At 41.3% G+C, this 23,992-nt stretch overlaps 1 protein-coding gene across 9 annotated transcripts in view; it reads right to left on the bottom strand.

Annotated features, from left to right (window-relative positions):
* The window catches only part of ZMYND11 (zinc finger MYND-type containing 11), a 127,554-nt gene extending 117,530 nt beyond the window's left edge, over positions 1-10,024 (bottom strand). The window contains exon 1 of one of the 9 annotated variants that reach the window (XM_033102170.1): positions 9,903-10,024. The gene's annotated coding sequence lies outside the window, so the exon portion shown is untranslated. Of the gene's footprint in view, positions 1-8,802; positions 8,881-9,138; positions 9,281-9,346; positions 9,551-9,902 lie in introns of those variants that run through there. The other 8 variants (XM_033102174.1, XM_033102168.1, XM_033102176.1 and 5 more) reach the window with 8 other exon arrangements.
* Positions 10,025-23,992: the final 13,968 nt, after the last annotated feature.

The following is a 23,992-nucleotide window of genomic DNA, read 5'->3' as shown; positions in this document are numbered from 1 at the left end:
TCTATTATTTACAATACTTAAGATCATTCTACCAGATGGCACCTCTACTAAACAAATACTGACTTGTAACAGGATACCCATTTAACATTTCCACTCATTTCTCAAGGTCAAAATTTATATTCTATTTAAAATGCAACTCTAACAGTAGCGATTAATGGGATTCTTGAGTGTATCTGGTAACCTGAGACCGGTCACCTGAACGTCACGTCTGCTATGCGCCCTGGCATCCACAGAACTGATGGACGCTGCATCAGAAAGGAGGGGACAGAAACACCTGGACATTATCAGGCACTCCACAAGTTCCCAGGGCCACTGGGTACCACAGCATGCTAGCCAGCCGTGCTCGAGTGACAGGGTTTCTTCCCTCACACTCCCTGGTACTCAGCTCAGACACTGAACCTACCCCTGCAGTGCCCATGTCTCTGGGGAACAACCTGGAAATGAAATGACACCCCCAACCTGGAGGAATACCAAGGATCACCTGAAAGCCAGAGGAAGGCCAAAAGCCAAAGGCCACACTGCTGAGTAGAGCCCAAAAATCGTCCTCACATGATGTCACTCCTGCCTGCAGGCACAACCCACCGTGGCTGGCATGATGCTTATGGAAAGACCTACACACTCTTCTGCAACCTGTCAGGGTTACAAGCTTCCCCCAACACCTGCAGGAACACGAGGCTGCTGCTCAAATTACAGGAAAGCCCAAGAGACATTGCAAATGAATGGCAGGCAGTCTATCTACTGAAAGTCATTCATCTCTGACATGCTGCGGGACCATCAGGAAACACCACCCAACCCACCCTCTGCTACCTACCTTCTCCGACCATCAGCAGAGTGACAACACAGAGCACTGTAGCAGAACCAGAAAAGACCTGAGGCCTTTCCTTCTGGGACGCATTTATTTTTCAGGCTGTCAATCCTCTTTAAAACACATTATGAATATTATTCTTGAAAGAATTTCTGAGACATACAGCTAACGGTCACAAGGTACATTGTTTTCTATAAGCCATCCCCAAAAGAAATACTTAAAAAGAAGGCACATATACCAAGACCGTCTGAAAAAAATAAAAATTTAAAATTAGAAAAAAAAAAAAAGAACTTTTAAAAATAGAGCCCAAATCCATCTCCAGACATTCCTATTTAATGTTTTAAGGGGGAAAAAAAGCAATTCAGAAGCTCAGTCATGACTGAGAACCAGTGTGCTATGAAGAGTAGGCCAGGCAACTCTTGTTCAAAATGTGTCAACTAGAATCCAGAAGAATTTATTTAAAAGAATAAGATCCAGATACTTCTGCAACTAAGGCCTACAATAGTGTATTTTTCATTAACATTTGTTTAAAGTATGTAAATGAACCAAAAGAAAGTCTAACTTTAAACTGGTGGTTGTTCAGCTTTTAATTCACTTAAAAACAACTGAGACTAAAACTAGTTTCATTAATAATCCTAAAAAAATAAAATTTAACTTTCAAATTATCCAAATGGAAGTTTCTGACCTGAAACAATCCAACACGAGTACTGATCAGAAGCAGCGAGGGGCTTCTTAAAATTATGTGTGTAGAATGCATATGTGCAGCATAATAAAACAAGTAGGTGCAGTATCTCAAAATAAAACGTATCAGGTATTTTGACATAACATAATAATAAATGTGCTATTTTTAAACATAAGAAATGTTAGATTGTTTTAACTACAGTGGAAAAATCAACCACCTTAAATTTTACATCCTCTATGCTTTAAAAAGACAAAATCTCTAACATAAATGAAACGTCCCCCAAATCTTTTAAGTGTTATTAATGGAAATCCCCCCAAAATTAGTCTCACTTGTTTCTCCCCAAGAACTGGGCAAACTAGGTATATTTTATATTAATTCAAGGGCTCCATGTAAAAAATTAATTGAAAATTAAGGACTTGATCTCCCAAACAGCATTTCTCAGACGCAGTTTTGAGACAGAAAAACCAAGAGACAGATAAATCAACCTACAAAGAAACTAAGAAGTTCATAATTGCTTTCAAGTTGAGATAGTTTCCACACACAGAGTTTTCCCCATGGTTAGCCTTCATTAAAGAATACTTCTTCCTAAAAATCTTTTCATAGCTATGAAATATAAGAAAACCACATTTACTATTCTGCTGTCACATCCCTACTGAATATCAGGATGGTCGGAATCTGTGAACGCTACAACTCAGTCACCTACTTCTCTCTCCACCATATGCTCCACCTAGTACTTTATTTTAAATGATGGTGAACACCCACTGAACTCTGAAGCCTTCACATTTAGAAAAACTTTCAGAAATTAGCTATTTCGACCCAGACTGAACTTATCCAGCAGAGGGAATGCTAAAGGGCACCCCTTCCCATGCAGCAAGGGCACTCTAGTGTGGAGTTCATCCCAGATATTTTTCCAACATTTCTCTTCTATACATGTTAAACAAAAGTTGTAGGTTCCTACCTCCCATCGTATGGCAAGTATCTTCATCATGTGACCTGCCAACATTGACACCAAGAAAATGAGCCAATTATAGATGCTTGTTCTTAGGTTCCCAGTGGAACTGGAATTGACCAGAACTTCATGTATGGAATGTTCTGATTACCAGGTGGTTTCTAATATTCCTTTTCTCTCCACCTCCTACTTCTGTAAAAAGTGTGAGCTTAGTTTCACATTCTTTTACTGTTCTGTTTCTGGTAGACTGGCACATTTGGGACATGACAGTGCATCATTACACAGATCCAACGACTCTGTGGGTTTTACGGAGACAGCAGACAGAGTGTAGGCGTAGCAGTCGTACACTGGAATTCAAACACCCACTTGTTCATATATTATGTGACCTCAGGCACTGGGCACTTCACCTACTGATATGTTCTCTTAGTATAAGCCACAGATTACTTATAATTGTACTATAATATTGTAATTTATCATACCATCATACTGTTACACTAATTCCCTCATGCTGTTGTAAGGACTACATGCAGTATATAAATTGCCTTGTATATTAGGTACTCGATAAGCGACTCGTTTTGTTTTTTTTAAATGGTGCTGCCACAAGCAATGTTTATAATAAAATCCAGCTTTCTAAAAACTGCTTACAAAGTAGACTTCTAAAGGGACTAATGTGAATATATAATCAAATTAAAATTCATTTATGACAGCCTCTCTTCCAATAAACCACAGTATCTTCCTGATTTTAAAAAACGTAGCATTTTTGCGGGGGGGCTGGCTCGGTGGCTCAGGTGGTTGGAGCTCTGTGCTCCTAACTCCGAAGGCTGCCGGTTTGATTCCCACATGGGCCAGTGGGCTCTCAACCACAAGGTTGCCGGTTCAACTCCTCAAGTCCCGCAAGGGATGGTGGGCAGCGCCCCCTGCAACTAAGATTGAACACGGCACCTTGAGCTGAGCTGCCGCTGAGCTCCTTCCTGGATGGCTCAGTTGGTTGGAGCGCGTCCTCTCAACCACAAGGTTGCCAGTTCAACTCCCACAAGGGATGGTGGGCAGCACTCCCTGCAACTACCAACGGCAACTGGACCTGGAGCTGAACTGCACCCTCCACAACTAAGACTGAAAGGACAACAACTTGACTTGGAAAAAAGTCCTGGAGGTACACACTGTTCCCCAATAAAGTGCTGTTCCCCTTCCCCAATTAAAAAAAAAAATCTAAAAAAAAAACAAAAAACAAAAACAGCATTTTTAATACCAATTGTGAGCTCTCTCAATTTCAACACAAATCCATTTAAAAATACCTGTATAGGGGCGGCTGGATGGCTCAGTTGGTTAGAGTGCAAGCTCTCAACAACGTTGCCGGTTCAATTCCTGCACGGGATGGTGGTGGGCTGCGCCCCCTGCAACTACAGATTGAAAACTGCAACTACAGATTGAAAATGGCGACTGGACTTGGAGCTGAGCTGCACCCTCCACAACTAGACTGAAGGACAACGACTTGGAGCTGATGGGCCCTGGAGAAAATACACTGTTCCCCAATATTCCCCAATTAAAAAAAATAATAAAATAAATACCTCTCTATATATTTTTTTTTAGTGCTTACATGACTAATGCTTAAACTAGGAAAGAAGAATCTACCTTCTTCAAATGGTATTTTAAATTTACTTAGCTACAAGTAGATCAAACTAGGAAAAGAAATTTAAAAATTTCAGTGGGTCAACCTTTCACTTAAATGCTTAGAAAACCTGGAGAACATAAAAATTACTAATCATAACAGTTGTTTTTAAAAATCCTCAGGTAGTTAATATAAAATCACAAAGTTACATATTAGAAGAAATTTGAAATCATGAGTGTTAAGATTTCAAAAGTAATCTTAGCTCAAATACAATGTGCCTTAACTCACACCCCTGTTCTTACATCTGTTACACTCTATTGCACTTGCTACAGTAATTGTGTTACCCAGCAAGGGTCTAGTAGATAGTAGAATTCCAATAAATAATAATGGTTAATGAATGAACTCAAGATATTGAAACATATTCTACCCACTGTAAAAAATACGATATTTTAATGTGATCTTATGAAACAGATTAATCATGGAGTTACTTGAACTATAAAAGCATATATTTAAACAAAACTAGTTTATCTACGATACTTAACTATTACTCAGTTCACACAAAATAAAACATTGTGTACAAATTTTCAGCAACACACATTTTCTAACTAATGTGTAAGAGCACATAATGTGATCTACTAAATATATCCCTCTCATCACTGAAAAACAGATAAAAGTCAATATGATCCCCTACAAATGCTCATAGAACAGTACTCCTTACTTTTGTCATTTCTTTCACATAAAGTTTAGCCACTTATTTAGTGAATGAAAAATATACCCCAAAATAGAATGAAAGATTAACTGTCTAAATATTCACTAGTACTTCCATATAAATTATATTATTTGTAAAACTGAGTTATCAGTTTGCTAAATTTCCTAACTAAACACATAATGGGCATACAAATATTCTTATATTTCCAAATAAATTTTTAATTTATTTGCATTTCTAATTTTGATATTGTACAGCATTTTCACAATACAAAATAACGTAACTTTTTAAGTGGAAAATCAGTAATAGCAGGCACACACATGCAAAAAGATCTTTCCTTAAGGCAGCACCTATATTTAAAATATTAGTTACAACTGATATTTAGATTGTCCTTCCTCCCATTATCTTCCTTTTTATGTTACCTCTTTTGACAGGGATTTTGTTATACGGATCACATTCTCTCACAAACCTCCTAGCTCATTCACTTGGCACTAGAGAGTGTACGTGCCTTAACAGGTATGTGCTACGAGGAGGCATGACATTCCATAATGGAAAGGAAGACTGCTATGTTTTTAAGATGATTCTGTGCAAGATTTTTAAAAGTGGGATAGTGTGTGAAGAACTTTACACAATGTCTGAGACATGGTAAACATACAACATGTAATACATATCACCATCATGGTACGCAATTGTACACTAAACTTGTGGATACCAAAGCATTTCTAAAAGCACGACCATAGGAGGACAGGCCTCTGGTAACGTGCAGACCCTTCTGACCACTGAAGGTCTTCAGGGAGTCACTGCACCAGAGCAGACCTGAGCTGTTTGGCAACTCTGGCAATGCCACTGCAAGGCACTAACTGGAAGTTATTCTGAAAGAGGCATGGGTAGAAACCAAACTCAAATCAGTTATTTTTTTAATTTTGGCAAAATTCCTAGTAAAAATGTGGGTGAGGGATTAGTTCCACAATGATCAAATGAGGAGGCACCAAGCAGTGTTTATTTAGAAAGTTTATATGCTTCAAACAAATATAAAACATACAACCTGATGCAGTTACAGAAAGGATGATAAATGTAGGGAAAGACAAAAATTTTTAATTTAAAACCAATGGTTAAAATAAGAATGCTCGCACTATGTACTGCAATTTGCTTTATTCATCAAATATTAAGAAGTAATGATAGGCAGCTGCCAGGGGCTGGGGAGAGGGGGGATGAATGGGGAGTTAAGTGTTTAATGGATACAGCGTTTCCGGTTTACAAGATGAGAAGAGCCATGGAGATGGATGGTGGTGATGGCTGCACAATAGTGTATTTTACGTATTTAATACCACTGACCTGTACACTTAAAAATGGTTCAGGTGGTAATTTTATGTTATGTATGTTTCAGCACAACAAAAATAAAACAAGCAATGATACAAAGATCCTCAGAACTGCTTCAATTAAGTGAGGCCCAAGGAATATAACAAATGCTTATTTTCCAACCTTCAGAGATAACTAGAGATTCAGACATATGCTACTACAGTCCAATTAGCAAGATAAGGCATATGTAACCATGTCCTGCTGTAATTTCAGAGCTTCACACCTTTCTACACTACTGTAATTATTATTAACACTGAATTTGAATTGAATTGATCTAATAGTTGTTTATAAATCAATAATCCTATAGTACAGTTACTATCATCCTTGTCTTTCAGATGAAGAAACCAAGGCTCAAGTATTTGCCCAAGATCCCTTTGCTAATAAGAGGTGAGATTCAGACCCAAGCCATCTGGCCTCCAAGTCATTTCGCTATGCTACCTCTCTAATCTAGAGACAAAAAAATCTCATTACCCTGTAAAAAAAAATTCAGTATTAAGTCCAAGTTAAGGTTTTCAAATAGTGAAAAGTTTTTAACTATCATAAGTCTATCCAGTTTCTCCTTAATTTTTTTTCTAGATACATCCTCTTTGCGTAAATGATGTTTTCCATGTAGGATTCAATTGAAGGATGGTAATGGTAGGTAAAGAAAATTAAGACACCAGAGGTTTACGGCTTTAAGCAATACTAAGACAGCATTTGATACTTCCACTACAAATGTTAAAATTCTAAATTAGCTGCAGTGTCTCAATTAAGGCATGCCAAAGAGTATGAATGTTTCTATTATACACTATCTCAACAACCCTTAAAGGAAAATGGGGATCGGGTTACAAAAGGGTGGGAGTTCACATAAACACACGTCAATTCACAGAAACATGCAAGATGACATTCACTCAAAGTAGCAACACAATGATATCTGAGAAATATTCAATAGGAACAAAGGAGCTAAATTTTAACATTGTGATTTTTTCTTTGTAAAGCTGGAAGCACTTGCATGTTTATTTAAACACTTTGTAAAAGGTAAGTGCAAAAATTAAATCACCCAATTACAGAATGCAAAAGGGAGATTCAGCAGTCATATGAAACACATGTGTTAAAAAAAAATACGATGTAAAAAAGAAATCCTGTTAACCACAGGCAGAGCTAAGCAAGAAAAATATTTTACTATGTCATAAACACATTCTGTATCTTCTAATCTTTGATTTTCCAGCCTGGCCATCTTATAAAGAAGAGTCCACCAAAATAATGACTGTAACCAGCACGAATTAACCAACGACAAGGAAAATAACATGCCTGTACAAAATTCGTATTTCATCTCCCGCTTGAACAAATTAGAATTCAGAAAAATCAAAGGTGACCTTGCTAACCAAAAAGCACTCCAACTTTTCAAGTATAACCAACGCTATCTGCCTGATAACTTCAACCATTAATTAGAATCAGTGACCCAAAATCCTGAAATGGTTATGCATCCCACAATTACTACATACACTTCAACTACATTTCTCAGTTTAAAAGTAAAGTAAGTAAACGTTTTACTTTCTGCCTTTCTACGGGCAGATTGACGGACAGATGATGCTTCAGCAGGCTCTTGCCTCCATGGACAAGGCCCACAGTAGGATGCAAAACACCTGGGTGAGGTAGACGGGAGGACCCAGGACCTAACCTCAGAATCGGATGGACCCATGCAACCTTCAGACACCCATCCTGAAAAGGCTACCTGGCCACCTGCTTTGAGCTCAGACACCTCAGACGTGCAAGGACCGGACACCCGCGGACACACTGCATGTAACACTGGGTATCACGTGCCCACACCAGGTACCATTCAGACACTACATAACACCGGCCCCGTGGACTGCCGGCACGGCCACACACTGTACGTAACACAGGTACCACGTGCACATCGGGCACCATGCCCACACCACGTATAACGGGGCACCGTGGACACACCGGTATCATGAGCACACCGTATACAGCAGCAGGTACACCGAGTTCCGTGCCCACGCCACGATGCCGGGCACAGTGGAAACACCGTACACAACCCGGGCAGCGCCACGTACACACCGGACCATGGACAGGCCCGGCACCAGGCCCACACCGTAAAGCGTCCAGAGCCGGCCCAGGCGAGCAGCGCGAGGGTCGGTGCACGTGGAAGCTGGGGTCCCAGGGCCACCCCAAGAGCCAGGGCCTGGCAGCTCCTTTGCGGACCGCACGGGCAGTCCCAGGGGCCGGAGGGCCTGCTGAGGCGGCGGAGGCCGCGCCGTCGCGGGCTCCCAGCCCTGGGGAACGCGGACCGAGCCCCGCGTGGGTCCTTGGGGGCCGCCTGCCCAGCCTCGACTATCGCTGCCGAACAACGAGCTGCTACAGCGAACGCGCCCTCCGCACACAGAGCAGCGTCCGAGCCGGCCCCGAGGCCTGGCCGCGCGGGGAAGGCCAGCCTGGCGGGCGGCGCTCACGCGACACCCCGGCTTCCCAGCCCCAGCAGGCCTCGCGCGGTCTCGCTCTGGGCCTCCTCCCCCTCCGGGCCCGCCGAAGACAGGGGAGCGCGGGCGGGACCCCCCAGGCCCGGCCCGCCGCACACAAAGCTCCGCGGGCAGAGACGGCGAGCGACGGTCACACCCGATCGGCGCCCCGAGAGGCTTCAGCCAGCCGTGCTCCACACGGCCCCGCGCCCCGCCCGGCCCCGCGCCCTTCCCACCGTTCTGCTCCGGGCCGCGCCGCGCCGCCTCCCCCGGGCCTGGGCGCCGGCCTCCGCCTGCCGCCCCGGCGTCTCCGCGAGCCCGGCCTCCCGCTCGCCCCGCCGCCCTCCTCCCCGGCTCCGCGGCCCGGGCCCCTCCCTCCCCGGCCCCCTCCCCGGCGTCGCCCAGCAGCCCGCCGCCCCCGCCGCCCGCGCCCCGGCGTCTCCCCGGCGCGCGCTTCGGGGCGCCATGTTTACAGCCGCAGCACCGCCGCGCGGGCGCCGGGAGGGAAGGGGCGGCGGTGCAGGGCCGCGGGCGGCGGTGCCGGGAAGGGGCCCGCCGCCGCCCGCACTTACGGGGTCTCCACGCCGAGCGGCGGGCCGGGGGCCGGGCGGGAAGCCGGTGCGGCCGCAGGGCAGTCGGCGTCCTGCTAGGCCCGCGCGGCTCCCAAGCGGCCTCCTCCGCGGCGCCCGCCCCCGGACTTTATTGTGCGGCCGGCCGCGCCGTGCGCTCTCGAGGCGCGGCTCCCTCCCGAAGGCCGGCGTCGTGCGCGCCCACACCCACCTTCCCTTCGTCCTGCGGTTCCAGCATATTCTCCCGGAGCCGCACATGCACCTCGCGGCCGCACACGTGGAGGCGACGTACGTGCCGGCGCGCGGGCGCGGACGGGCGCACAAAGTCCCGGCCCGCATTGTTCCGCGCGGCCGCGCTGCGGGCCGCCGCCTCCCGCCGCCGGGGCAGCTCCGGCCTTGGAGGAGAGCGGATGCTCCCGTTAGCAAAATTGGGGACGTGGCTTTGATAGCGTTTTAATTCTGCCCTCAGAAGGAATTGCAGGGCTGTCTGATTCCGTATTCTGTACACACACACGCACACACACACACACACACACACATAGGACCTCCAAAAGGACAGGGCCGCCCATTTTCAACTAGGCAGAAACTCTGCAAGTTCGTGCAAGGAGGAAGAGACTGCTCGTTCTAGGTCTAACCAGAGAGGACCCCGCTGTGTCGGTTAAGGAAGTCCCTGAGGTCGGCGTGCTTCTGCAGACGCCGCAAGTTTTCCCTCATGACTTTCTGCACTAGGAATTTGGAAGGAAGACCTTTCGGCCAAAATTTCTTACTCTGCGTCCCATTGCACATATGGATCTGAAAATCATTGGGAAGAGACGGTCCAAGAAGTGTTGCGATTCTGATCCAAGTCGTCAATCTTTCTTAGCTGGCCTCTAGACTGGGTTAGGATTTAGAAATGGGCGGTACTTGAACAGGTCAAAGAAACAACCTTTCAGCCATTCACAGCCCTGGTTCTGATACACCCCACAGAGTTCTTGGTTCTCTCAAGGGACATCCCCAAATAACTTCAACTCATTTTATTTTTACACATAAATATATGCCGTTTAAATCCAGCAGAGAGATTAAAGGGTGTCAAAGAAAGCAAGCTATACCCGGTTCAAATGCTGGAGCAAGGAATTAACAGCTTTAAGTAAATGACGGTTTAAAAAAAAAATCATCTATAAAGTAGACAACATTATATATTAATATGTATAAAAGGAAGCTCACCTTAGGAAACAAGTGACTGTATGACTGACACCACATTTTTCTCCAATTAAATGTTTTAGGCATAATTTCAGTTTTTATACCCAGATACTCTCTCTCATTCTAACTAATGTAAGTTAGATAGGTTATCCCCAGGTTTCCTATCGATTTTGCCTAGAACTTAAAATCTTGGCTCTATTTTCCCTTACAACAGTTTTATTGACCTCGTTTTTCTCTCAGCTGAGGGAAGATGGGGTAGGGGTGGGGGAAATAGTGGGGACCAGTGGTTTGGGGCTGGGAGTTGGGGGGAGGCCCAAAGACTAAATAGTTATTTCCATACAACTTATGTTACACCACGAATTTATCTGCCGGATTGCAAAGAGGCGACAAAGGAGCAGAGGAGAAAAAGAAAGAATAGTGGGCCACAAGGAATAGTGTGTCATCAACTCGGAAATGTTTCGGAGACTTAACACCACCTAAAGAAGGACACCCATACAACACTAATTCTTCTAAGCGTGTTCAAAGCGAGGGGGAGTATTTTTGAGGGGGGTTAGTGGCAATGTGTCTTTTACTCTTATAATTTTTTAAATTTAAACATTCACCATGCTTTTTGATCACACCTTGTACATATGATCTCCATTCTTTAACTATTAGAAGGAAATAATGCAGAAGAAAGTGTTAACAATGCATATTTCTTTGGGTTACAGGTAACATTTTAAAAAAAAAATCTTTGTTCATAATCAGGAAAAAAATTAATAACTAGCCCAAGACATTGGTTGCTCCCATGGGAACCACACCACGTAGATATCCCTTACTTGAAAGAATATACACTTTTCAAAAAACAAATTATAAACTTCAGTTGTATAGAATCTTATTTTCCATTGATTTCTTTAGTTACTGCATAGAGCGATTTGTAGCTGCAATCTACACATAGTTCACATCCCAAAATGTATATTAAAAAAACGAAAAAATATAAATATCAGGCAATTGAACGTAATAAAAATAAATGTAAAATGTATGTGGGTAATTGTCAGAAGCAGCTCACCACAAGAAAAGGTTTATAAATGTGTTACTTATCAATGAGATTAACTATTTTAAATCACATAAAGTGGGTTTAAGTAACTATTACCTTACACTCACTATCTTATCACAATGACAAGGCAATGAGATCTTATCTGGATCCTCATCCTAGAAAACAGAGCAGACAGGACTGTCCCTCAGACCGAGTGCCTGCGGTATCTCCTGGAACCTGCCAATCCAGAAAAAGGAGACTTAAGAAGTAAAGATTCGTCTATGTGCAGTACTATAAAACACATAGTTTTGCAATGTAAGATATGACCACAAGCAATCAGTTACTAGTAATGAGTGTGCACTGTTGCAAATGAGTGCATGCGAGTGTGCAAGGCTATCCCTGTCATGGTATTTTCTTCACTCATTTACCTTTAGAGGTGTTTCCTGATGCAGGGAGGGAACTAAAAGTCACAACCACAGGAACGTGTGGCCTGCTATGAAACATGCAACAGCCCCTCCCCCCAGAGTGGAGAAGAACCATTATTTAATACAAGATAGAGGCTGAAGTGAATGGCCACGGAGCTGGCCACTACAGAGTGCAGAGTGACAATGCCTTAGGGGTCAATAAAATGTTTTGTAGCTGTTCTTTGATTTTACAAACTTCCTTTGATTTTATTCTGTGTGTTTCTAACTTCTGATTGGCTGATTTCATAGTCTTTTGTAATAGGTAGTATTTTAGATGTGAATATAGTTTTTCCCTATCTTCTCTAAAGGTAAATTAATATTTTGGTATTAAATTGCTATATATGAGTTTAGCTAGTGTTGCTTAGTTTCCAAGTGCCTAATCACCTTGGATGATTAAAAATCATGTTTTTGAAACCAAAAAGTTTTGGACCCAACCTTGTCATGGCAATTACCATTTACCAACGTTGCGATTCTTGGTGGCTAAGTCTGAAGCAGGCACTATGCGTATTTTAATTTAAAAAACTTTCTGGTGTAAGTAAGACAGGAGCTCTATTTGTATGGAAAGTGCAGTCCCCCGCTGCCTGCACGACTCCATGGTTCCCAGCCATCAGGCCTGGTCCCCGGCGCAGGTCCAGGCGTTTCTTCAGCTCCGGTCAGGCTCGTGCTGCACGTCTCCTGCTTCTGCCTGTGAATGTACAGTAGCTACTACAGAGGGACCGACCACAGCCCAGCTAGCATGCTTCTGGACATTTCAAGGGAAGCAGCTCGCATAGAACATGAAAAGGGTGTTTGTGCACCTGTGCATCTTTTCCCTCCTAAGCTGGGACCTAGCTTTTGCCCTGTCTCTTCTCCAACACCACATAGAAAGAGACAAACTTTGGTGTAGAATGCTTGAGTTCAAGTTCAAGCTACAATGCCGGAAGACATCGAGGAAATGGTTTCACTTTTTGAACCTCAACTTCCCCATTTGTCAGGAGCATGGATTTTTGACACCAGATTGTTTGGATTAGAATCCTGACTCCAACATTCTCTAGCTGTTGACCTTGGACAAGTTATTTACCAATTTGTGTTTCATTTTCTTCATCTTTAAATTAGGAAAGATATCATTATCATATTTCATAGAATCATGGAGAAGATTAACTGAGAAAATGTGTAATTCCTATAATAGTGCCTGGTTGGAACAACTGCTCAATAATTAATAGCTCCTGTTATTATTGTCATCTGTAAAATGGGGACAATAATACCCACTTTACAGGATAAACAAGGTATTAAGTGAGCTACAGATTATAAAATGTGTCACAACCTGGAGCCTGACACACAGGATAATAAAAGCAGACCTGTCAATCACAGCCCATGTCCCCATCCCCCCAGGTAGCTTCCTCACACTTTCAGTTCCATCCAGCCAAGCCCCAGGACAGATGCGGCCTAATTGCCATACCTTGGAAAAGAAGAAATGCAAGTATCAGCCCGGGTGGACCCAACAGCCACTTTCCCAAACACTGCTTCCAACTAGTTCTGTAACTTTGGCAATGGCAGCCTTTCCAGGCATCTGCCTTCTCCTTTGTAAAGTGAGGGAGCTTTACTAAGTGTGCTTTAAGATGCCACAACCTCCAGGGCTGTTCTCACACCTGTCCATGGAATCCCGTTGTCTGTGCCTATTCTAAGCTGTTTTACACAAGCTCTTTATCAGGTATCCTTCCTGGTTCACACGTCCTTATTTGTCTTCACCCCTGGTTTCACTTCTTTCTTTCCCCCCTTCTGGTAGTTGTTTTGTTTGGGCTTAAATGACTCCTGGCCTCTGCAGAGGTCATCAGACTGGTTGGCTCCAGGTAGAGTCCTTTCTCCCTCTTCTCCCTTTAAACATATAAAACACCAGAAGATACATTTACATTTTTATATACATCCTCCAGTTTCTCCTCGGGGATACCCTTTCAACATCTTGTCACTATTTAGAGAGGACAAAGTTTTTTCACAATCTACACACAGGACAAGCCGATGCAGGATTTCAGTAGTGAGTTTATATTAGACAGGAGACACTGGCTTCCCCGTTCTCATCCAGGTTTACTCGCAGTGATGGTGACAGTGCATCTGAGCACATGGCCCTCAGGGCCACGTTAGGCAGAAATTCTTTTCTCTCATTACCACTATTTGTGCTAACAAAGGAAAACATGTGAGAAACATTCTGAGCTTCTTTAACACCCAGTCCTGTGGAGTATAGTATTTAAGATTTCCCTTTTTATTCTCTTCCTTCATGATAGTTGTGATTGGGTATTTATGCTCCTCCCCACACAAATCCATGTTTAAGGAAACATTAGTTTCCCATCAGTGACTTTGGAACTGTATCTTGTTCTGAAAGATCCTCCATTTTCTAATATTTAGAGAAGATTTTTTTCAGATTTGCATAATTGACATAAAATTAAAAGTGACATTATGTTTATGGAGGTTTCAGGTTTGTTATACCAACAGTGTTGAGAGAAATTTTCAAAAGTCTTAGGTGATAAGTAACAATTTTAAATAAATAGTTCATGAAAAAATTATCTTCTAATAGTGAAACATAAAATGTCCTGTTGTATTCTAACCCTCTCCCTGGTATGTTGAGGAAATACCTGGTGATAAGTCCATCAAACAGCTGAAGAAAATTATGTAAAACATTTTAGATTTCTTGGGTGAAATGGGTAGGTACTAAAAATCTAGGGGAGCATTAAAATTAAAAGCAAATAATTGTAGTGCTAAATTACACTTTCTTAAAAATTATTACAGTCCGAAAGTATTTCCTGAATGATTCTGTCGTTATCTCTGCACCTATCGCTTGATGGTCTCTTTTGCTCACATGCAATATTTAGATAAAGTCGGAGAAAAGCTGCAGACAACACAACTTCCTTTTCTCTTTTTATTTAACCGCGCTGAGAACGTCAGACACAGAAAGTTCTGCTTCCTTGACAGCTGCGTGTCTCTGTTTCTACCCCTCACCCAGCCCTGCCTTTCCAGGCTTTCTCCACCTCCCTCTTCTAGCTGAGCCCGGTGTCACCTTTCACACAGTGCCTGCCATTCATGGGGCTTGTCCTTTCTTATTTGCATTAATTTCTCTTTTTCTTATCCCTAGTTTGAAAACTCCCCCAGAATGGGCAAAGAAAGTAAAAGAAAAAGTGAAAGTTAGCACACTTTGGGGTTTTTATTACTAATTGTATTTTCTTTAAAGGACAGTTGCTGAAAGAGAAAGTAATTGAATTTATAGATTACAAGATTTAGAAGTACAGAATTTTTTATATATTTACTAATGTATTGAATTCAGATTATAAAACAGCTTTAGTGTGTGCCTCCATTCTAGGTAAGTCTGTAACTGAATTAACTCTTGCTGTTTGTTTTAAATGCATACGTGTTTATTTCGATTTCATATTTACTGAAGAGTTTCTATAGAGGTGCTTAGTTGTCATGTGTTAAACACATTTTGGAGTCCTTTGTGTAAACTGCCTATTATGTCAGCAAGTTCACACAAACACACACACACACACACATACACACACGCAACGTGGCCAAATAAATTCTGATTTATTATAGAAAGGATTTATATAATAATTAAAGAAGGTGTTAATAGAGGTTATTTTTCTATGTTAAATTAAAAACTAAGATATACAAGGTCTGACAGTTAAGTTCATGAACTTGTTGCAATGATGTTGCTAACCTTTTTTGATATCAGAGGAATTATTCATTGTGAATCTGTACCAGCTGGACAAACAGTTAACCAAGTTTACTCTTCAGAAGTGCTGAAAAGGCTGCGGTGTGAAAAAGTTAGATACCTGAACTTTTCGTCAACCATTCATGGCTCTTGCATCACAACAATGTACCAGCTCACACAGCACTGTCTGTGAGGGGGTTTTTAGCCAGTAAACAAATAACTGTATTGAAACACCCTCCTTACTCACCTGATCTGGCCCCCAATGACTTCTTTCTTTACCCGAAGATAAAGGAAATATTGAAAGGAAGACATTTTGATGACATTCAGGACATCAAGGGTAATAACGACCACAGCTCTGATGGCCATTCCAGAAAAAGAGTTCTAAAATGGCTTTGAAGGGTGGACTAGGTGCTGGCGTCGGTGCATAGCTTCCCAAGGGGAGTACTTCGAAGGTGACCATAGTGATATTCAGCAGTGGTCACCGAACTCAGGCTGAGTCCAGGATTATCTACTGACAGAATCTGAAGTCTGGGCTATTCCTGGTATCATTTGCAATGTACTCCTTAGTTAGGAACACATTTTTAAAAGAAGTACCTATAATGTCACACCCACAAGAAACCTCCCTACCTAGTATTAAAATTTCTATTCTGTCAATCAGAACAAAATAATAAAATTTTTAAATAAAAGATGTACAGTCACTAAACAAGTGTTTTTAGATATGTGAAAAACTCTGAAAAAAACAAGGAAAAAGAAATATCGTATTCAAATGAGTCACCCAAAGCGAAAAAAAATCTTTCCCATTGATCATCCACTGTTTAGAACCATAGAATTTGCAATTAGGCCCGTCTTGGTTGTTTCATTTATTTCTTTTAAGACGTTTAATATTCTTGGAGTCTCCTCTGGCAAGATTAGGTTGATGATGACAGATACAGAGAAGAAATTGCAAAGCTGTGATCAGGTTTGAGAGTTACAACTATTAGGTTCTTTTAATAGTGATCCTTTTATCAAAGCATTAAAAATTTAGCCTGGATAACAACTTTTGAAATTGCAATTTTAATTGAAATGTCTATTATTGCACTTTTATAAAATCACATTCACCTTTATGTGCGACTCTGGCCCTCTGCATTTTCATGAAAGCTGGACAATTTGGTTGAGATTAAAGTCTACAGTTTGCCAATAACTTCTGCGATATTATGTATAATTAAAAAATTTATTGAACTTGAGAATAAAAGCAATAAAGGAGCTAATTTTAAAACGAAATGCAAGGTCAAAAACAACTTAGTACAAATCATACATAACCGAATGAAGGAAATTCACTAATATCACTTTTTCTTCATCTCTATTAAACTAAATTTGTTAAATGTATTCTTAAAAGTTGTATAAGTGTGCCGTTCCTAATTATGTAGAAAAAATATGAAGGGTGCTTCCATTTGATATTTGCATTTTGCAAAATATTTTGAAACTATACCTTTGCCCTCCATCCCTCTTTCTCTTTCTTTTACCTCTTGTGAATATATTTTCTTCCTGTCTGTGGAGTACATACCCCCTGTAAATTAGCTGGACCACTGTGATTTCCCATAATTTGTATTCCTAAAATACTACAAGTCAAAACCAGACAGCCTAGCAATTAAAATCATGCACAATAGAGTACAGGAGGACTTCAAACACCCATCAGTGTAGAACTTTGTCCTTTTGACCATGGAAGGATAGAAGGAAGTCGGGTCCTTGATAACGTCCCAGAGTATGAAATATCCATCCCTGCAGTTGGGCAGACGCTGGAGCCGGCTGGCAGCCAACAGTTTTGAAACACATTTACAAGGCAGAGCTGACAGGCCTTCTGATTGTCTTGAATTGGAGTCATGAGGGGAAGGAAAAAGATTAAGCATGTCTCACAAATTTTTGGATGGAGTAACTAGAAGGGTATTGTTGCCATTTTTGGAGATGGAGAATACATTGGGATGAACAGTTTTTAGAACAGAATCAGGAATTCTACACCTGATGTTTAGTTTGCCTGAGATACACCAGGAGAAATATCAGTTAGGCACATGGGTATGGACATAGAAGTCAGAGCTGATGAGAAAGGGGGAGGCCTGGGAGACGCATCTGGGAATCACGGGCACGGAGCCCTCCTCCTGTGGTGGGATGGATGCAGCTGCCTTCAGAGAGGACCCCGGGAGAAGAAAGGTGCTGGAAGGAAGGCCCTGTGACTTCTGCAGGTACTGCTGGGAGTCGGCAGAGGACACCCAGAGTTGGCTCGTGAAGGAGGAAAGCTGGTTCTGTGTGGTGTCAGAGAAGTGAAAGCAGAAAATGTTTTGATGGTACGGCATGCTGTCCTGTGCTAAAAGTTGCCGACCGTTGGATATTACTGGACTTTCACACAAGCATTTTCTCGGGGCAGTGAGTTGAAGCCAGATTGGTGCGGGTTAGAGTGATGATTAATACTTCCCTTACTTCAGAAAAGAAATTTGAGAAACAAATTTAATATGTTTGAGAATAATCTATTGGCAACAAGGATATAGATCATAAAAAAATATTTTGGTAAAGAGGACCCAGGACTGTGTTCCTCAGCTTTTCCAAGGCAAGATTTTGTTATTCTGCAAATAAAACTGTAGTCAATAGGAAGTAACATCCCATTTATTTTACCATTACTTCTAATATATACAATTTTGTTTTATTCTATGTCTGTTCTCCTCCATTATTAGAACAAGAAAATAATACCTCTTTCTGTTTACTGAATTATAATTGAGACAGTAATTATTTTAAATGACGTATATTTAATATATAACATATTACATCTAAATAAAATATAGGGTAATATATATTGTTTCTTTACAGGGATTGTATCTATAGCACTTAGATATCAAAACTGATATAAAACTTGTGTTTTGTATTCATGAGTTTAGTTTCCTAAGGTGGAAACTTAGATAACTGATTTTAGATCTTTCTTCTGTAATTTATTCACCCAGCGCTATCAATTTCCCTTTAAGCACTGCTTCTGCTGCACCCCACACATTTCGATAAGTTGTCTTTTTATTCTCATCTATTTTAAAATATTTTAAAATATTTCCTGACTTTTCTTCTTTGAAATACCAACTTGAGATTATAGAGACTTTGAGAAAGCAATGTCTGAGTTTGACTTTGCTCACTAACCTGGAGAATTGTAATTTAAATTATAATTCAATATCCACCATGTCCTGTTATTGGGTGCATTGGGTAGGGTCCACACCCTGGTGTGACATAACTGTATGGACAACTTGTGTGCCTGACACATAATAGGTACCCAACAATCAGCAGCTTTTAGGATTACTGGGAAAATCATAAGTGCTTAATAAAGATTTGTTCATTTAAAAGATGCTAGACAGAGGACATTTCATTATTAATACCTGTAAATTTCATTTCTCACTGAAATAACTCAGGTCTTTAGCTGGAACCGCCTTTCCGGAGCATAGGGAAGACTAGGAGAAAAAGGGATTTCTTTGTATTATATTAAATTCCAATAAAATTAATTACATATTACTATGCAATTAATACAAAAGCAAGGTTAAACATTAAGCTAAGTCAGGTTAAACATCAGCACTCCAGACACAGCAAAATGCATTTTTTACCTTGCTTAAATTAATTAAGAACACAACGTAAGTGGTTTTATCCATCCTTGTTTTTCTCCTGTGTAAAACGAGCACTCTGCCGAGATTACTAGTCCTTTGGCTTGCTGAAAATGAGCGAGCATGAGGAAGGGTTTTCAGGGTCCCATGCTTCTGACCTTGAGAAGCATCACCCCAAGGTGCTTTTGCCCTCATGTAAAAAAAGCCACAACCGTGCTAAATTAAACAGAATGCCTGGGGATATTACTTTCTAGCCATTCTAACCCTGGCATTTTCCTTTCCAGATTTCTGATTAAAATTCTCAATAGAGTGGTAAATTCTTCCTATGTCTCAATAAAACTAAAATGCATCTAAAATGGATGTGCCTAATAACACAAGGGCAGAGAAATACTTATCTAATACTTTAGTGACTCTAAAGTCGCAATCAATTCATTCAAATAGTACTGTAGAATCTCATAAACCTTAGAGGTTCTGCAATTTCAATGTGTTAAATTGACCTAAAAATGACAAAAATGGTTTTCTGGAAATTTATCCAAGCAGAGGGTTGAGTACTGACTGCTCTGTCTTCATGCAAGCATCGAGAAATGCTAGATGGGGTGGCTGGTTAGCTCAGTTGGTTTGAGTGTGGTGCTAATCGCACCAAATTTGCTGGTTCGATCCCCACATAGGCCACTGTGAGCTGTGCCCTCCTTAAAAAACAAAACAAAAAGAGAGAAATGCCCGAAATGTGCTCACTCATGTCCCACTCAGTTTGTACCACAGGTGGTGATGGCATTGGCAGTGACATTTGATGAAGGATTGTTGTCTAGTGCCCCATTACTTCTGATATCTCATCTTAGAGAGTCTATTCTGAAACTAATGTTATATTTAAGTAGAGTTAAACATCACAAAAGACCTTTGATAATGTTGCGTTTCATTATTAGAATCAATTAAGTGAATCAGGGAATTCCTATCCAGCTTTTAGGGTGTATTTTCATATGGAATTACTCTTTCACTTCTTGCATTCCCGTCAGTAACATGTCATCTTCAACGGCTGACATCATGGAATGTGTCTGTAAACATTGCTACAGATAGCAAAATACATTGAAACACAATGTGTTTTCAATGTATTCATTATAATGTACTCTTGACCAGTGGTGAAGTAGAGTCTGAAGTTAGCAAACCCACGTGTATTTCTATTTTTGCTAATTGTTGGAAGTTCTTTTTGAACGGTGTCTATTCATGACCTTCAGGATAGCAATGGAAACAGTTCAGTTATTGAAAAGCCAGGGGAACAATTTGAAATCATTGGCTTTTTGTTTTTTGTTTTTGTTAATGGAGGGGGCTGAAAAAGTGATTCTGAGTAGACACCAAACACAACTTTAGCTAATATTTCATAGTAAGCAGATATAGTTTATGAATAAAGTGTTTGATGGGATACATGGGAAAGAGATTCTTTTGTTCAATACTCTTTTAAATTCTTAACTGCCTGTTATTTATTCTTCAATAATTTCTACCACTTTGAGTGTCAACCGACAAAGAATGCTGTGGTCTTGGTGAGAGAACCATGAGAAAGCAATAAGTCTTTTTAGAAATATGTAATCCAGTTTGATTTTTGAAGTTTACAAAGGTATTAAAATTTCTAAAAGATCGGATGTTTAGAATGTGTGTTATTAATTTATAATTTTGTAAAAACAAGAGTGAAATTTAATAGACAATTTATATTTTTTATTTCATTCTCTTCCATAGCTGTTCTCCTTCAGAATAAGGGACACCAGGGAGAAGGGGGTTGTGTGCAGGGCTTGTCTAGATGGGGGTGGGCAGGCATGTGCAAGGAGCGTGTGACCATCCCAGGAGATGTGCAGTGTCCCGAGCTGTGGCCGGCACACAGAGGTGACCAAGGCCCTCTGGGGACCACTTGTCTAGAGGCTTGCTCAGAGCGCCCTACCCCCTCACCAGGTTCCTCGACCTCAGTTGTAGGAGGCACACACAGTAAGAAAATTACCCATATTCCATATTGCATCCTTTATGTAAAAAGAGACAAAGAAAAATATTTTTTCTTCAAACTGTCTTCCTGTTATCTTTTCCTCACTGTAACCGAAACTGCTCGCGCATGTAACCCCACTTTTATATGACACTGCACCTTCTCAGAGGCCTCGTAATTGTGCTATAGATGTAAAAGCTACAGAATCTGACCACAAGTGAGGCAGTTATCTGGTTCCACGGTCATTACCGTTCCCTCTGCACTTGCCCACTGAAGGTCTGGGTTCTATAGAACGATCCTTGCTTCCTCCTTCAAACTCAGTGTCCCAGATAAATAAGACTGATCACCACATCCCCGAGGACAGAGGGACAGCCCACTGAGAACAAAGGTGCCATTCCCAGCTCATAACCAGGGAGGGCTTTCTTCTTGGTGTCACCAAATGTCCTCATTTGGATCTGAAGAAATCTCACAAAACAAAACCCACATTCAGCATGAGCTTAATGACTATTAATTTTTACCAAGGCAATTTATTGGTAATTAAAAAAAGTAAGTACCAAAAGTTTTCAATCTATATAATAGTTTTATAGGAAGTATTTACAGAGTACTTGAAAAATAGTATAATCCCTGTTTTACCTAATTACTAAAGTCAGTGAAATATTGTAGTGCTTATTTCCTTCCCTGGACAATGCAGAATTTCATTATTTTCATTGGAAAAAGAGTAGCAACTGGTTGTAGCAATCACCTAAAAGTGGTGTTAGCAGACATCATCACAAAGAATTTTTAATGTGATGCATGAAAATACATAATTCTATATAGATTTAAAACTAAAATAACATTATTCTATAAAATAACAATTCAAATAACTGAATTTAGGTTACTTAGAACTAGCTTAGAATAGCGTGCCTGATGATGTATCAAAACTAACGTAAGGTGTATGCAATATCTGTCACTAATTTCAGAAAGGTGGAGTCCCTTTTCCCACCCAACACAAAGATGCCTATCTCAGTCAAGGAACTTACGGGTATCACTTATGCCACTTCTCAGACGAAAGCCCTGTGCTAAAGTCCAGTGGTTATGAAATACAGAAACATTCCTGTTTTATCCCAGGGACTATTCTCTAAAAATTTGACAAGGTAACAACATGAAATAGAAATATGTTCCGATATTTGAACTAATTCAATTCTCACAAAGAAGTTTTTCTTATTCTTCTATCAAAGGAGATCAAATAAGGAGCTACCTTTTTAGAGTTATCCACGATTGGCGATTGCCCATGGACTTCCATCCTAAGCAGATTTCTGTGAGATTTAATAGATTACAGTCTATTAAATAGATAGTCTATTAAATAGATAGTCTATTAAATAGATTTAATAGATTATTTCAGGGTGGTGTATGGCCTACATCCATATTTTCAGGGCCAGTGAGCCCCCTGGATCCTGGCCCAAGAGGCAGAGGTGACCTTCAGTTCCTGCATTTGGCTGTCATTTTCCAAATAGTAACATGTACACAAAGGAGAATTGGGAAGCTTTTTTCTCCTAAGATATTTTCTTGTCACATAATGCCTTTTAGAAAGGAGTAAAATGTGCTTATCACGTGTGCTCATATACTTGGATCAAGTTAAATTTCCAGTCCTTCATTTGAAAGTAGCCACTATTAGAGAAAATGTTTAGCAGACATGCTTGACCCTGGAAATGAACTCAGTAATAAAACCTCTGAGTATACTGATGTACATTAGGAGTGCTCTCTCCCAGAATGCACTATCTCCACATCGGTAAAGAATTCCCTCATTTGAGTTTCTGTGGGTCTTGGTTACATGGGCTCTGATTGTAACCATTAAACAAACCTCCCGGTGTCCTCTGCCTGTACTTTTATGCCTGGCTGGAGGGAATAATGGCCCCTAGTCAGGTGGCCTGCTGTGTGGTTGCTGGGAGAGTGCATTAGCTATGCCTGTTTTGGTTTTGAATGACTATACGCCCCTGGCAAGCCATGGAGCCAACATAGTTTCTTAGGTGTCCCATTTACAGACCTGGCAGCTCACCCTTACAAGCACCCTGCATTGCTATGGGCTAAGCTTTTTTTGTCACAAACACAGACACAGGAACTGCACCCACAGCAGTTTGCCTGCCTGCCTTTTTTACTTCCTTTCCTCCTTCTAGCGTTTGAAAGAAGAGAAGAATATAGGGACATGTCCACAGGCCTTTCCGTTGTTCCATTCCTATCACATTTCCAGGAAAGTCAGACCAACTAGTTTATAGAAATGGTCTACCTCAGGTGAAGAATCAATGAGAGCAGCTGGCTCTGAAGTTTGTGCTGAAATATTACTCATGAGAAAAGTGTTGGCCTGAAGCCTCTTTGCCCCCTAATCGCCACATTGCCACTTGCAGTCTCTCTAGCAGAAATGAGCACGTCATCTGAACACACCTGGAGCCGGTGTGCAGGCAGGGACAATGGGCAGGGAAGGGTGTATGGTTCTGCCCAGCCCCTGGAGTGGAGGAGCCCAGCAGGAAAGGTCCTGAGAACATGCAGTGTCAGTCCCACTCATGGGTAGGTCCAGATGGCCCATGGGGAACGAATCTCCAGCGTACATACAGCAGGTGTGAGGGTGGTTCTCTCTTTACACTGAAGTTTGGATGCCTAAAGAGTGGTGAACATGTCCTAGAAGAAAATAAGTTTGAATTAAGTCTCAAGACAAAACACTTCTAGCAAATTAGTGAGCGGGAATAGTCAGAAATTACTGAGGAAAATTAATAGCCGGCACAGTTAAAACGTCTACAGCACAAGTTCTAGTAAAGAAGCGAATCAGTTTCCCACTGCTGGATGCTGCTTTTTGAGATCCTGGGGTAGATGGGAGATGGCTGTCTTTTCTTTAGCTAAAGGGGGGGTATATGTTCAATTCAATTGTACTATGCTCATTATACCAATATAACCACGACAATTAATAATATATTTATGTACAAGGAACTG

Source organism: Rhinolophus ferrumequinum, unplaced genomic scaffold (assembly GCF_004115265.2).
Source record: "Rhinolophus ferrumequinum isolate MPI-CBG mRhiFer1 unplaced genomic scaffold, mRhiFer1_v1.p scaffold_109_arrow_ctg1, whole genome shotgun sequence".
Taxonomy (NCBI): domain Eukaryota; kingdom Metazoa; phylum Chordata; class Mammalia; order Chiroptera; family Rhinolophidae; genus Rhinolophus; species Rhinolophus ferrumequinum.
This window is presented reverse-complemented; position numbering and strand designations above follow the sequence as displayed.